A 15,722-nucleotide genomic window follows, 5' to 3' on the forward strand; every position below is an offset into this window, starting at 1 on the left:
GATTGTTTACGCCTCATTAAGAAGCAACTTTGATTATTTGTTCACAAATCTCTTATCTCCAGTGGGCCTAACCTCCACCTCACTTTAATTATCTCCTGACTGTTTCATGCTAATTTGAAGTGTAGAGCAGCTTTTTTTAATGATGTCGTGTGTTTGATCACTCTGCAGCTCCTCCGCCAGTCGGATGGATACCGTTTGTTTTTCTCACTCATTAAGCAGATAATCTTATGTTGATTGCTATGAGCTAATTACAATAGCCACTGCAGGAGTTTTCTGCTCAGCGAAAGAATAAAACAGCCGAGCAGGTAGAGCTGGAGTGCTTTTATCCTGGCCGTCCCGCTGCTCTGCCATCCAAAGTCTCTTTATAATCCTCGTAAATATTATTTATTGTCTCAAGAAGAAGCCATATAGCTGTTTTATTCACTGCAGACTTGATGGACCTTGCATCAGAATGTATTTTAATAAGCTGATCCTCCAGAACCTTTGTGCCCTTGGAGACCAAAGTAAGAATCAGTTTTATCAACTATTTATGGCCTGCATGGCTCAGAAAATCAGATGAAAAGCCTCCTTTTCCCACCAGCTGCTGGTTATTGAAAGCATACATAATAGACTTGAGAGCTGTTTATGTGTTAAACTGAAGTTAAAATGACGTGCAAGAACTAAAAAGATAATGTAAAGATGTTTTGTTCTGCAGTTGCTCATAGTTTTATGGGCGGTATGTGTGTTAAACCTTGTGATTTGAAGCCTTAATTTGAGGCACAAGATTGTCAAGGCTTCAGGAGAAATCGAGTCAGCTGTAAAATATGATCCCGTCCTTGTGCAGAGTGTACGCTCCTCCACACGGCACTCTCACAGGCTGCAAAATGATCGTATTAGAAGTGACCTCCAGCCAAAATCTTTCAGCTGCCCCTCCACAAACATCGCTCGTGCAAAGTGAAAAAAGTGCGGAAGAGACGTTAAGAAGGAGATGATGGAGGAAGAGCCCGCCTTCAGATCGCATTGAGAAACAGTGATAGAAAGCTAAAATAACAGGTTGCATCACGGTATAACTGAGCAGTAATATGTGCCTCATGGCTTTATTTAAAGTCAAGATCATGATTTTATATAGCAGCAACTTCTGGTGTTCAAAGTGTTGCAAAGTGTTGCTGTCATGGTTACAGAGAAGTCCAAAGTGCTGTCCCATTGGTATTAAATCATTTCGAGCCCTCACAGCCTCGTGCACTCAATCACTTTCCAGGTGACGACAATTAGTCAATAAGTCCATAAGGGTTCAGGGTTCAGGGTCCAGGGAGGAAAAGTCGAGATTCAGCCTATGTACTGAGACTATAGTCCTCCAAACGGACAGCCCGGGTTCAAATCCGAGCTGTGGCTCCTTTTCCCACATGTTTTCTCTCCCCAGGCATGGGACGCTGATAGCCCAGCGGTTATATCGCAGCGGGTTCAAATCCAACCCCGGTCCTTTGCTGCATGTCATCCCCGTCTCTCTCATTCCAACATTTCCTGTCCTAGCCAATAAAATGAAAAAAAAAAAAGAAAGTCAAAACAGGCAAATTAAAACAAATGTAAAGCTGACATTTTATGACAATATTTACAATAAAATATCTAAATTAAGTAAAACTTGTCTAAACCTGTTATATATATTTTTTTGTTGAGTTCTTACATAACCTCAAATATTTCCAACAGTTATCAAAGCCAGGGAAATCCATAATTTCATAGTTGTAACGGGACGTGTCTTGTCACGGCAGCCGCCATGACAGACATGAGATGTTTATTGTTGCCGTGGAAACACCAGATGTTACGTCAAGGACCCCTGCATAAGGAGGAGGGAGCTGCGACTGAAAGCTGCCGTACTGTTGCTGTATGTGCAGCTGTGATCAAAACGTCATGTAAATTATACTCTGATACATTAGCTCGTCGGTAAACATTTTGTCAACACAGAGTTCATTTTCACCAGGGGGGTGGGGGGAGTAACAGAGAGAACTCCCATGATTCCCCGCTAGCCTCGACATCATCTTTTGTTATTGTTTTGATTGAGAGCCCCCTGGCGGCGGATATTACATACTGTGCGTTTAAGAATAATATGTGAAAGATTAGAAAATAAAAGGCAGGTGGACAGTTTGACAAATGTGTTTTCTGTTGTGTGTGTCTTTTGCGTTGTAATGTCTTTACTCTCTCTCCAAATCCTCCACAGAGACCATCCTCTGTGGAAGCAGAGTTATTGTATCTCTATTTTTTATCTCAGTGAGTAAAAACTCTCAGCTGTCAGCTTCTGTTTGTTCTCCTGGAGTGAGTGCGGTTATTTCAGGACATCCAGTCCATTTGGGGGAAGTCGTCTTTCTCACCACTGTACCCTCTAAAGACGGACATTTCCAACACCTTTCTGTTTCCCATCCTCTACGCCATCCATTCACCCCCAATGCCTCCATCCGTCTTTGTCCATACATTTTTTTCCCTATAATGATCGCTGCTATTGCCCTTGGCCTCAGCTGTGGTGGCAGATACCTCAGAGATAACAGCTTACTCTCTCCTCCGCCTCCGCCTCCGCCTCCTCCTCGCTCCTCGCTCCTCGCTCCTCGGGGACAAACACAGACCGATGCTCGTGGCCCTGAAAACTCTCCTGTTCGTGCAGATTATACCATAATAGATAACAACTACTTAGTGTATTATACTGTTAGATGAATCACTTTAACTAGAGGAGGTTTGGAAAGCATCCCAGTAATTGAGGCACCAGGATAATGCTTTCATACAGGTGAACTGGTCTCGTAGAGGAATGCAGCTTCAGAGCAGGCAGCGCTGCTTTTATAAATACTCGGAGGTTGAGTGTGTTTGCAAATGAGCCCACACAGCAGAAATTGAGCGTAATAATAAACGTGTGTGTTCACCTGCGAGTATGTATATGTGTGTGTTCTCTTGCCCCGGCTGTGTTTGTGTAAGCTGGATGTTGTTGTTGTTGCCTCTGAGACCCTCCAGCGCCTGCAGCTGTGGGCTTTAACCCAAACCGCTGAGGGCTGTTTGACCCAACACATCACACACACACACACACATATATATATATATATATATATATATATATATATATATATATACACTTAAAAACACATATCCATGCATCTTCAAACACACATCTTGAGCTCTAATTTATGCAATCACTTCCCCCAATTTACATACATTACCATAGATCATACATGCGGAGGCTGCTTACAAGGTCACTGCTGAAATGCCGCCTCCTGTTTAAATTGGAGGATCACATATATTATTGCTGTAACAATCTTTGATTCATTTTATAGGAGCTGGTGCCTGAGATATCTGACCCTATGTAGGACTATCTATAGATAGTATACCAGGAGTCAGCATAGCCTCAAAGCCTTAAGTCAGGCCTGTTCAATTGGCAGCCCAGGGGCCAACTCCGGCCCACGGTTGACATCAGACTGGCCCACTGTTCATTTTTATTTAAAATTAAAAAATACATTTATAAACATTGTGAATGACTTTCATTGTTGTCACAGTAAAGTGTTAAAAACAGCAGATCACTCCCGTGTAATAGAACATCTTTGGTCCTGTGCTCACAGCCTATCACTAGCCTGTGTTATTGATGAAAAAAACAGCTTTCACGCACTGTATTGCTGTGGTGGGCTTGCTTGTCCGGCCCCCGGGGCCTTAGCTTTCTGAAAATTTGGCCCCCTGAACAATATACATTTAGTTGTATAGGCCTGCCTTAAGTGATTTATTTATTCTAACGTTGGTTTATTATCTCAGAATTTATTTTTCTTGATGAATTATCATGTCATGTTATGGTTTGAGATTGTCATAGAGATAGTTGTTACTCTGAGACCGTGAGAGGACTCTGAACCTCAGTGATGGGCTGGTGCAGGTTACATCTATATTTCACTGTTCATGTATGATAAGTGACGGCATTGTATGGTTGTTACTAAGTATTGCAGAATATAAGTGCTGTATGGTAATCCCCGCTCTGTTGTCTTTCAACTATTTGACGCTAAACAGCTTTCTCGGGACCTCTACTAATTGCCACCTGCCGCTAGCTTCTCTAGCTGTACCTACCACATTACAACTCGATAGTTCCCTGATATGAAACCAAACCTTCAAGCATCTATGTGAGCTGTCGAAACCTCTTGGCTCAAACAAGCCCAGGCAGTTTTAAAAACCGTTCCAAAGCGCGTAACGAGCATTTTTTTTCTAAATGAAATGATTCTTTATTTGAACTTTTGTTGATGTTTATTGAGATTGATAACCATGCAGTCTATTTCAAGCAAAAATTCCAGAGGCTCTAACTTTGGCAAAATGATAAATGCAGAAAGTGAGGGGCGAAAAAACCCCTTTTTATTCCTGAGCTGTGCCAAATGATCTTGTTTTCATGTATTAAAGAGGTGTAATCGTCGTCATGTCCCTGTGGACCTGCTCTGCCCGCTCATGCAGACATGTGGAAATGTATAGACCTCATCACCACATAATTGCAGGGTGCACCGGTGAGGATGTCTCTCTTAGCAAAGAGCCCTTAATGCTAAACAATGGGGCCCCTGTGTTTCCTCAGTGGAGGTATGTAATAGCATGTTAGAGGGTGAAGAGAGGAGGGGGCTGGAGCCAGTGATGTCTCCCTCCTCGCCTCTCTCGGCCTCCCTCTCTTTCAGCTGGTTAATATGCATTTCATTAGGCGACCTGCTGTTGGGGAGCCGCGCTCCTTTGGCTCGTTTCTTCCAGTCTCAGCGTGACGCCCTCCATGATCGGATGTAATCATTCTCCAAGATGGCAGCAGGTTCAAGCCCACTCCCCCCCACATTGCATCTATGCACAGAGAAAGCTGTGGATAATGCCTCTCTCCTCACTCCCCTGTCTCTTAACTGAGATGGATGCAGATGAGCTTTTCCATACCGCTCCTTCTGCGTGTGTGTGTGTGTGTGTGTGTGTGTGTGTGTGTGTGTGTGTGTGTGTGTGTGTGTGTGTGTGTGTGTGTGTGTGTGTGTGTAGGAGGCGGTGAGCCTAAAGCAAGAAATGGATTGGTCTGTGTCTTTAGACTGGGCCCGGTGAGGCAGGCGGAGAGTATAATCTGATTTAAAGCATGTCAAGGATTGTGAATAATTTCCTCATTACCCCCACCCCTCCCGTCATTTTCAGGGCATATTTAATTTAACAAGAAGAAGGCGAGGGCTTGTGTGTGTGTGTGCATGTGTGTATTTGTGCACGAGTCTTTGTGTGTATGTCACGTCTATGAAGAAGTCTGTCTCCTATCTTCCCGCTCGAGGACGAAAGAAACACTCCTTGGATACTCTCTCTCTCTCTCTCTCTCCCTCCGTCTCTCGCTTCCCTCACTCCCTCTCTCTCTCTCTTTCTTTCTCTGCGACCCCCTGAGAGCTACAGCTGTCACAGTGTCACTTTTCCCATCCATAATTGAGGAGTGCGCACTGCACAAAGCCCATGAAACCATGTCAACCACTTCCAGTTGCTCCTGTTAAATAATCAGGCAGAACCAACAGTGCCGGGGGGGAGGGGGGATGGGGGGGGGGGGGGGGGGGGGGTGGATCTGCCTATGCAGCTGCTCGTGAAATCCGTCCTCAACTCAACCCTTTCTTTTTTTTTTCTATCTTTTTTACTCTCACACACCCTTACAGTTCATACACACTCCACCTGCTCAGACGGTGTGCTTGCACAGGATGTTAGGTAGAGAAAGAGGAGGGGCCAAAGTGTCCATGTTGACCTCAACACGACTCTACAGCCATGCAGCTCCGAGTACTGTTTCAGACAGAGACAGGCAGTTCTTCATCAAATATATGTAAAATATCTATTTGATTACTTTGGTTGGAAACTGTTTTTTTAGCATTAACATAATTTCACAGTAATGTGTGAACACCAGATTTAAAACCTCAGAACTGTTCTCTTCTTACAAGTCCACGAGTTTATGATGTTTTACTGAAGTGCTGTGTTTGATGTTAAAAGTTTAAATGTTTATTTGGGGGCGCCATAGCTTAGTGGTGCGGAAGTGCCCTGTACAGAGGCTCGAATCAAACCTGTGGCTCCATTCCCGCATGTCATTCCCCACTCTCTCTCTCTCTCTCTCTCTCTCTCTCTCTCTCTCTCTCTCTCTCTCTCTCTCTCTCTCTCTCTGAATTCTTAATCTATCCACTGTCCTATCTGTAAAAAAAATTAAAAGGCATAACTTACTTTCTAAAAAGTCTAGCATAAATGTTCATTTGAAGGTGAGACAATTTTTTATTTTTTTATCCCGTATATTGGGCAGCAGTAGCTCAGTTCTTAGGAACTTGTGGGAACTGGAGGGTCGCCAGTTCACATCCCGATGCGGACCATAATATGGAAGTTGGTCTTGTGGCTGGAGAGGTGCCAGGTCGCTCACCGAGTACTGCTGGGGTACCCTTGTGCAAGACACCGAACCCCCAACCGCTCTGCCGTGCTCCCTGCGTATCAGCCCCACTCTGACATCTCTCCACTAATACATGTCCACAGCTCCTGTTTTTGCATGTGTGTGTTTCCGGCCTATGTGTGTGAGAAGCAGGTCTCTCAGTAACAGAGTGTAAACCAGACTTTCCCTCAGGGATTAATAAAATATGTAAAATGAACCAAAAACTAAAAAAAGAACTCCCTCTGAGTTGGAACCTGGTCCCATCAAGCCAGATTCTGTATTTGAACCTTCTCACCTCTTGCTCACCTTAAAAAATATCTTTATATATATATTTTTTTTTTTTTTGGGGCTTTTTTGTGCCTTTAATACAGAGAGAGGACAGTGGATAGAGTTGGAAACCAGGGAGAGAGAGTGGGGAATGACATGCGGAAAGGGTGGAAGCGAACCTGGGCCTACTACTGAGATGAGGGTCTCAACACTTGGGACGCGCGCCCTAACCATTGCGCCACCAGCGCGCCCAAGAATATCTATATTTTATATATATTTTAGCTCTTATATTTTAGATTCATAAATATTTAAGTATTTCATACTGTTGAGTAGAATTTGTCGTGTGACCTTTATTTTCCTGCCTTCTAGTTTGAAGGTATATAATCTGTGTATTTATATCTCAAACCTACCTGTATCTACGGTGGCTGGGAAGTGCAAAACAAAATTACAAAGTGTGAAACACTTTTACAAAGCTTGAGACAAATTCACGTTTTTGAAAACATTTATACATTTTATAAAACAAACTTACAAAACCCAAAACACTTTTACCAGGGAAAAAACTAATTTACAAATGGCAGAACACTTTTACAGAATCTGATGGAAAGCGAATGCAATGCTGGAAGCGACCCAGAAGTGCATATCTGGTCCTTCCCTCTCATTGGTGTCCTTTAAAAGTTCGAGACCGTCCACACGAAAAGCAAAACTGACTTATCTGGCTCAAATTGGTTCCAAAAAAACAGCAAATCATCTTTCCGTCACTACAAACTGTTCGCCAAGTCTTTCCAAACAAAATGACCCCTCACTCGATCACTTCTGGGTCACTTCCAGTGTTTGGTACATTCCCTTTCCGTCAAGATTCTGTCGTTTGTAAATTTGTCTCAGTGCTCGTCAAAAGTGTTTCACATCTTGGAAATTTGTTTTTCAAAATGTAAATTTGTTTTTCAAAATGTAAATTTGTCTCACATTTTGTAAAAGTCTTTCACACTTTGTTGATTTTCTTTTGCACTTCCCAGCCACTGTATACCTACTTGCTGCTGTGGCACCACATTTACCCAGTATGTGGTCAATCAAGTTCATCAACCTGCCTGCTTGCGTCTGCAATAAGAAGGACAATGTTGATAAATGTTGAGGAACCTGGTTTCAGGAGTTTAAGGGAAGACTTCTGCCGATGTTTAGTTTAGTCCTCATGAATTAACACAGTCACAGAGCTAATGGATGTCTTTTTCCATAGTCTCACAGGTATTTTGTAATTAACAAAGCATATTTAAAGATTATAAGCAAAGTGTGTAAAGTGTGTGATTTTGAAATGAATCTGTGAGAACAATCAGCTCTTTAATTGGTGATCCACAGGTAATTATTAGGAGGGATTTTCTTTGACTTTTCCCGCCTTTTTCTTCCTCTTTTGTCTTTAATCCCCTCTCTTCTTCTCCTTAGCTCTCTGTTCTCATTTCCTCCCCCTCCTCCTCTCTTTCACTCCTGATGGCAGGTTCTCGCTGGCATCTCGTAGCATCAGGAATCAAAGCAGGCGGAAAGCTCCCAGGAAGGCGTATACGGCGTGCTGTGTAACAGAGGGTGAGCTCCCACCCTCGCCCCTGCCTCCCGCCCCTGCCTGAGTCTCTGTATAATTAGGCATCACCACCTTCACCACTGTACCGTGATGACTCACACAGCCCCCTTTAGAATAACCGACCTACTCTGATGATTAGACACACACACACACTGCACTCTCACGGCGAGGTCGCTTGTTTGGGTGCATGTGAAGAATGAAAGGGAAAAAAGGTGCTTTACATGTGAACCTTCAACCACTTCAAAACGACATTGTACATTTGATCCAAACTGAAATGATACAGCTGCCTACGTACAGAAATTGTCCTGTGTGTGTCTGCGCTGTGCGATCAAAAGAGCTGTCTAGAAATGTACACCCTCGACATAAAGGTTGAGTATAGTGAAAGATCTGTAATTACTGTGTAGTGAGCAGTAATGGTAACCTCCCACTCTGCGGGCTTTTGACAGCCAGAAAGCGCTCCCAGGGGAGCACCGGTTTCTTTATATAACATGCCTCTCTAATCCAAGTACTGTAGGATGTATACTGTACAGGTCCAGTGAATTAGCAGGGAATACAAAGGGGGCAGGACAAGAGGAGGGATCAGGTGTTGAAATACCAACCTGACACAAAGAACAACCCTTTAAGACGTTACCCGCAGCTGGTCTCAGAGGAACAGTATTCAATATATATTTGTGGTGTTTTATCACCCAGAGACATCTCAGAGATATCAACATGTTTGTTTAAAGGTCACAAATTAAGCAAAATCCACTTCACCATTTTTCTCTAACTCTAACATGTGTCCCTAGTCTGTCTAAAAACCTCCCAATGATGAGAAAAGTCCATCCTCTCCGTCTTTTGCCTGCTCCACTTTTCAGAAAATGTGTGCTCAAACAAGCCGTTTGGAGATTTTCCCTTCATGACATCACAAAGGGCAGTAACCCCTCCCCCAGGTGGGTGACACTCCCACAGCTAAGTGTTTGTTCTGCCCTCTGAGTCTGCCTTCTCACCGTAAACAATAGGACATGGAGCGAGATAGCCCGAGTACACCCAAGTCCTTCCAGAGAGGGGGCGTGGTCAGACACAGCTCATTTACATTTAAAGCTACAGACACAGAAACTATACGTGTTAGCCATAGTTAGGCACGTAGCTGACCAGTTTGTCAGGAGGCTTAAAACCCGCCTCAGCTCCAGCTCTCAGCCTGTCGTTAGGTTGTCTGAAAGTTAGATTGGGACAGCATTTCCATCATGGTGGCTGCTGCCGATGAGCCTCCAGACCCCCCTACCCTAACAGATGGCTGACGTCACTCAGGCTTTGTCCATTAATATTTACAGCCTATGCTTAGGATGAGTCTAAATGTGACGTCTTATTCATAATAACGAGGAGCTGAAGGTATCCAGACAGGCCACATTATGATTATCAGATGTTTGCTGGAGGGGAAGAAAGGAACATAGTGCAGTTATTGTGCTTTCCTGTCACTCACAGTCTGAATCTGATGAAAGCATTCAGCTTGAAGGTTTGTTCTCTGTATGTAACCAAAGCTATTCATAGCTGTGTGATGCCCCTGAGCACAGCTTTGTCTGTGTGAGGGACCAACAAACTGCAAGATACAATGTGTCTAAGAAGAGCTGTTTGTTTCTCTTTTTAGTTTGGGATTTGGTGAGAGAGAAAGTCTTTCAGGAGGCCATTCATTTCTAGTCTTTTTTCAGAATCTGGTGTTTAATTGATTCATCTAGAAAGGAGTACTTTGCTAGAGAGTCCAGCTGAAACCTTCAGCACCTCTGAGTCAGACTTTTAACCACACAGACTTTAAGGTTTTTTGTTTTTCCAGTAAACACTTGAAGGCAGCATGTGTCTTCACAGAGGTCTCACTGGGAAATGATATCACGATGTATAATCTGTTATCCATGTTTGTTTTCGGCCTATACCGTGTAATGATGCATCTGTGTGTGCAGTATAATTGGGGCAAAATGTCATCTGTGACATGTTCTGGGTTTGATACAAGTATAGAAGACCCCACTACCCCGCCTGAAAACTATTGCAGAGGATTTATTGCAACAAAAATGAAATTAAAATGCTTCCTGTTTGTCCAAGGAATACCAAAAACAATTAAGATCCAACAAACAGGTGAAACCTCACAGGTAAAGTCCACTCGAGAAAAACAGCTGAGAGGAGAGTGTGTTGAGCAGGGTTGTCCACAGGAAGCTACTCATCTTAAAATAGAATCTGCTCCGCTGTACATTGAGACATTGATTTAACACATGAAAGAAGAAACTGTAATCAACCAGGTCTTTGTCAGGGTTTCGTTCATTATCTTCCACCTGTTTGCCTCGCCATCCAATTAGGACACCCCCCCTGAAAGAGTGCGTTTACATTGAGTATCCTGGTTATGATCATATTCAGGATATGGTGTTTACATGCACACAGAGAAAGCTGATTATTCATGATAAATACTAATTTCTGATGACTGCATCTTATGTGCACAATCGCTGGTGATGTTTATTTTTTTACAACACAAACAGCGGTTCGGATGTTCAGCCACATACTCATGTTTCTTCAGTAACCTGGCTTGCGCCACCATTCATGTTGGGAAACCGGCGTCCTGTAGCCTGGTCACCACAGACTTAAATACGTCAGGAGTTTGATGCTTTCTTTATTTAAACTTCTTTCATGACCCAAAGACAGAACTCTTCGGTGCTCCAGAAGTAAGAGGCTCTCGTTGCATCCGCCATGTTTGTTTTCTTTGTATGTTTAGCTCTAGCGTCCCATGGTGGTTACGTCTGTGCAGGTTCTCAGCAGGTGTCAGAAACTGGGGTAATGTGTTTACATGACGCAGTCTCCTATTTGCTTTTGGAGTTCTCCAGGTAGCTAAATTAGGTTTCTCAAAAAATCGGATTAAGGCTCATTCTGGTTTGTGAAATCATGTTATGATGTTTACATGTACAAACACAAAAACAGACACTTAAAAAAAACAGATCAAAACCAGGATACTCAAGTCAAACCAAACTGTATTCTGTCAAATGATCCCCTTTTCTCTCTAACGAGCTGCAGTGTTCGTTAAGTGCATCCACTGGACACTGCAGTTCTGAGACAGTCATTGGATTGGACTGGGTTATGTGTGCACACATTGCTAAAAAAGTGGATAAAAACATCATGTTGTCCTTATAAAACATGCAGAGATAAAGATGTCTGATGTCTATTTCTAGCTAGGACTATAGGTGTAGGCTGGCCTGTTCAGTGAGAGGCAGACTGGGCGTAATGTGTCATTCTGCGATTTAGAAAAAGCAGATTGTGTGCTGCATCACATGCTTCGCAGAAGAAGACAAATATATGCACAGTGCAGGAACAAATGATCACTTCTCTGTGGCTTCAGGGGAAGCCTCCCTACATGAGCATCTTGTGTGTGCCATGTGTTGGATGAGATGTGACATGCTGGTGGATGTATAGGGGCTGTCATGATTCCTCCTGCGTCATCTGTGTGTGTGTGTGTGTGTGTGTGTATGTGTGTGTGTGGGTGTGTGTGTGTGTGGATGCAGATCACTGTGGCTGCTGAGCTCATATGTGAGAGTTATTTAGAGGTCAAGCTGTATATCATGAGGAGTGCTGCAGAGACATTGCACAACATGATGATAATCCTGCAGCAGTGTTTATTCAGACCATGTGGATAATATCTCGATCTCACACAATGACGTCCACTGCTTATTCTCTCTCCATGTACGTCCTCAGGTAAACATTCCTCATCATAACAAGGCACTTTATGAGATTATTCTGCCCCACACGGGGGACCCCTCCTTGTTGAAATGTGTGTCAGGATCGTTCTTAATGACTTCCTTGTGTTTCGACGGCCCACCACTCAGCGTGTCCTTGACTCTGTCAGCTGCCCAGATAACACAAGGAGACGTGTTCCTGTGTGTGTGTGTGTGTGTGTGTGTGTGTTTGTTATGTGTTTGCAAAAAAATCTATAGAGGGTGAATGCATGCTTACTATTCATGTGTGTATGCTTGTACACTGTGTGCAGCAGAGGTGAAAATGAACTGTTAGTCACAGTTATTGTTAGGTACAGTATGTTCCACTCAAGCAGCAACCTCCGGTGTTTGAAAATGAAGCAGTGCAAAATCCTGCAGTTTGTCGAGTGTCCACTTGAGGCTGGCTGCAGAAGCACAGGAAGTCACAAAGAGCAGAAATTAACATGTTTACAGCCTGGTTCAAAAAAACAAATAGTTTTGATCATGTCTCGATCGACACACACTGAACGGGCGGGGGAATCTTGTGATAACGCATCGGTTTAGATTTTCTGAAGGATAAGAGTTATTCACAATAAGACGCGTAACTGACCTGATTGGCAGGTAGGCACGATGTAATGATTTGTCAAGAACCCCGCCTCAGCTCAAGCTCTCAGCCTGTCGTTAGGTCGTAAGACTGAGACAGCATTTCCAGCATTTGGAGACTGCCATCGATGGGACTCCAAAGCCCTCTACAGGGAAAGACGGGGGACGTTACTCAGTCTATATTTCTCACAGGTGCAAGTGTAAAAAAACAGATTTCAGGGGCACACATAGGAGTGCATAGGAGTGCTTTAAAGTATAACTTGCATCAGTATTTTTTTTCTTTTAACACCTTTTTTTTCACAATCATATGTAAATCTACTTGAGTGAAAAATGTGTGCATAGTGTAGAAACCCCATCCTCCTCCCCTACACAGCACTGGCCCAGGCTCTGCTCTGCAGACATCTTGTGTGTCTCTGGTGAGTAATCAGGTAATTGATCATAGAGACAGGTAATTATTCGTGTGCCAAGCTCACTGGCAAATGAAAAGTCCGGCAAAAAAGCATGCGTCTCCTCCAACACAGCCTGGAGTTAGAGGACAAGGGAGAAGTAAAAAAATGGGGCTCTGGGTGGATATATGGCTAAAAGAAAAGACCTTCAATCAGTTTGAGTCTTGAGGTATTAAAGAGGGTTTTGTTCCAGGTGTTCTTAACCATATCCTCAGAAATACTAGGAGATTAAAGGAGTGACTCAGGAGGGATTCTTTCCAGTAAAAATCCATTCTGTGTCACAAAGGTTTGGCTAGACGCTCTTCAGATGTTAGAGTACAAGCCTGAAATCGTGACGGCAGATATGCAGTAATGAGAACATTTGAGTGGTCATGTAATGTGTTTTACTCAGTCCTGCACTTTGTGGGTTGTAAAAGGTGAGCTACCGTCGGCGTGACAAAGTGCTAACAGGCAGAATTTGACTTGGCCTTGCCTACATCTGTGATCTAAATTGCTTTCTTCATTGGTGTCATTTAGGTTTGTTCTGGAGCAGTGAGTAAACCAATCTCCTTACATACACCCCTGTCTGCAGTTTGCCTTGATTTATGAAGAGGGAATATCCCAGTCGAACTTGAGGCTCATTTGTCACCTGTCATTAAGATGTACTGGTAAGGTGTTTTCCTGTTACAAACAGCCCCCCCTCAGTTGTGCTCCTACTGCTGCTTCTTGTGTTGTGGAGAACAGAGGAGTCTTTCCAGCTGGGTGTAGCTCACACAGAAGGAAAGCATATTTTGTATTGTACAGCTTGTCTGCTATAACTCATGATACGCTGTTTTCACATATGCACTCCTGAGAATTTTTTTAAAATACAGGAGGACAGCCCCTGAAATCTTCCTAATCTGATTGTTTACACCTCCCACGGGACACTATCCATGTCGGACAAGAGGCGGGGGGGTTTGATCTTCCCACATCTTAGCATGATGTCAAAAGAAATTGAATTGTACACTCTGTTGTTGAACATGCTACACACACATAGGCTGAAACACACACATATGCACACACGATCCTATGAACGTGCACTGATGGAGAGATGTCAGAGCACTGCTGGGCTGGTGGGGGTTCGGTGACTTGTTCAAGGGCGCCTCGGCAGTGCTAAGGAAGCACAGCTCCAGCTACCAGACCAATTCCCGGCACTTGAATCGGTCCACCCTCCGGTTCCCAAACCAAGTCCCTACAGACTGAGCTACTGCCGCCCCATATAACAGCTTTGAGAATATCGTGAATTACGAGTCAACTCACATTGGAGAATCTTGTTTCCCTCACGGCGATCACTCACTGTCATCCTATCATCATTTGCAAGTGAGCATGCAATGTCTGTTTCTGCCTCAACCCCCCCCCCCCCCCTCTTCTTCCTCCTGCACCCCTCCACCACGTGCAGAAGTGGTTGCGCTCTTGTGGGCTGAAACTCCCACTGGAGACGCACACTTATTTGGCTCTAGGATAGAGCTAGATGTGTGCTGAATTGAAATGTTAAGTCTAGCATGAAACTCTGGGGCCATGAGAGACTAATCAGTTGTTGAAAGGCAGATAAATAAATAAAGGCACTCAACAAATCTAAAGCTTGAGTTGTAAAACACAGGCAAGAGCACAAGCCTTTTTTCCCCCTCCCTTTGTTTCAGGCGACGGTGATGAAGGCAGGAACACTGAGGGACATTGGGCCCACAGAGGTGAGGGAGGTGGGAGGAGGGCTGAGTTGGCTGAATGGGTGAGGTTGAAAGAGAGCACAGTTGCTGATTTGTCATTAAATATGTATTCCTCTCAGCAGAAATCCTTCTAAACACACACTCCCTGAACCGACATTCAGTTGGTATCCTCCAAGCTGCACGGGGGGAGGAAAGAGAGACAGACACACAAAGAGCAGAGACACACAGACAGGATAAAAAAAAAAAAAAGAGAGATAAAAAGAAATGAGGATATGTTTGACAGAACAAAGGCAGGAGAGGCTGTCTGGCTATAGCTTTAATCTAAGGTACGAGTGTTTAATATTCACAACAATGACAAACATGCTGAAATATGAATGGAAGCCTTGTTCACCAAATTCAGCTTCAGATCTCCACGATTGTTCCTTCCAATGAAAACAAAACTGAAGCTATTCTGCACCGGGAGTGAAGTAACTGGAGCATGTGTGACAGCTAAGATTACACACAGCTAACACTCATTAATATCCGAGCCTAATTATAGCAGTCGTGATTGAACTTGTGGGCTCAACAGTCTATTTCCAGAGAGGCTCTCAGTGTGTGTTCATCTACCTGTTCACACTGAACTCAGAGGCGTTACTACAGCGTGAAACAGAGGTATTTCTTAGTGCACATCGTCAGCTTTTAAATACACACAGACATGTTTAAACCCACGCTCTACAGATTTAGGGTTCATCCCTCACACTTTAACACTCTGGTCCGCCTCCTACATGTTTCATCTTTTAACATATTAAACAAATGAAGATCTCCACCAGCAGCAGCTAGCGTAGGTACTCCGGCTTCCTCCCACAGTCAAAAGACATTCTCGTTAGGTTAATTGTTGACTCTAAATTATTGGTAGATAAGCCGGTGTGGCTGGTTGTCCGTCTCTGTATGTCAGCCCTGTGATTGACTGGCGACCAGTCCAGGGTGTAACCCCGCCTCTCGCCCATTGACAGTTGGGATCGGTTTCAGTGCCTCGAGACACCCAAAGAGAGATGAATGGATCTCTTTTGCCTCCCTGCTTCACCTAGGGGTGAGTCCAAAGGGGTG

The 15,722-nt window shown here is 43.8% G+C and overlaps 1 long non-coding RNA gene across 1 annotated transcript; it reads right to left on the reverse strand.

The window, feature by feature from the left end:
- Positions 1-1,059: 1,059 nt before the first annotated feature.
- Positions 1,060-14,329, reverse strand: LOC136182435 (uncharacterized). Its single transcript, XR_010668693.1, has 3 exons — positions 14,233-14,329; positions 12,516-12,654; positions 1,060-1,505 (listed from the first exon to the last, which is right to left on the reverse strand). It is a non-coding gene; the product is annotated as an uncharacterized lncRNA (long non-coding RNA).
- Positions 14,330-15,722: the final 1,393 nt, after the last annotated feature.

Source organism: Labrus bergylta, chromosome 14, assembly GCF_963930695.1.
Source record: "Labrus bergylta chromosome 14, fLabBer1.1, whole genome shotgun sequence".
Taxonomy (NCBI): Eukaryota; Metazoa; Chordata; class Actinopteri; order Labriformes; family Labridae; genus Labrus; species Labrus bergylta.